Source organism: Scylla paramamosain, chromosome 6, assembly GCF_035594125.1.
Source record: "Scylla paramamosain isolate STU-SP2022 chromosome 6, ASM3559412v1, whole genome shotgun sequence".
Lineage (NCBI taxonomy): Eukaryota > Metazoa > Arthropoda > Malacostraca > Decapoda > Portunidae > Scylla > Scylla paramamosain.
Window position 1 is genome coordinate 26,931,427 of NC_087156.1, and position 570 is coordinate 26,931,996.

A 570-nucleotide genomic window follows, 5' to 3' on the forward strand; every position below is an offset into this window, starting at 1 on the left:
TGACTTACCAGGACAGATGTCGATCTCCTCGGCGCGGCGTCGCAACCTTACGTAAAAGTCGGCGAATGTTTCACCTTCCATCTGTCTGCAGCTGAAGAGCTCTCTTCTGCGTAATGCCTCGTTCCGCAAACCCTTGATGTGTAGCTCCAGAGCGTCCACCACCTCACCGACAGTCTTATCTGTGGTGGGAGGAATTTGTAAGGTGTGCTCTAAGACACGTTGAGTCTCAAGGGTGAGACATATACGCAGCTGGATGAGCTGCTTCTCCTGTGTTAAGCTGGACAGGTCCACCATTGTTGCATAGTCCTGCCAGCGTCGCTTCCATTCACGAAACAGTTGGTAGGTAGCGTCGGGCTTCAGCGGCGGTGGAATCTGAGCTGCAGGCTTCTGAGTGGAAGGAATCCGTGGCTGTTGGGGCTGGCGGCGGGTGGGGTTCTCGGGGTCCTCGCCGTCGTCCTCAGGGGGAACTTGAGGGGTTTGCCGTTGAGCAGCAAGCATGCTGATCAGAGCCTCAAACCTGGCATTATCCTCTTGCCTTCTGCTTTCCTCTGCTTCTCTTCGTCGTTCCTC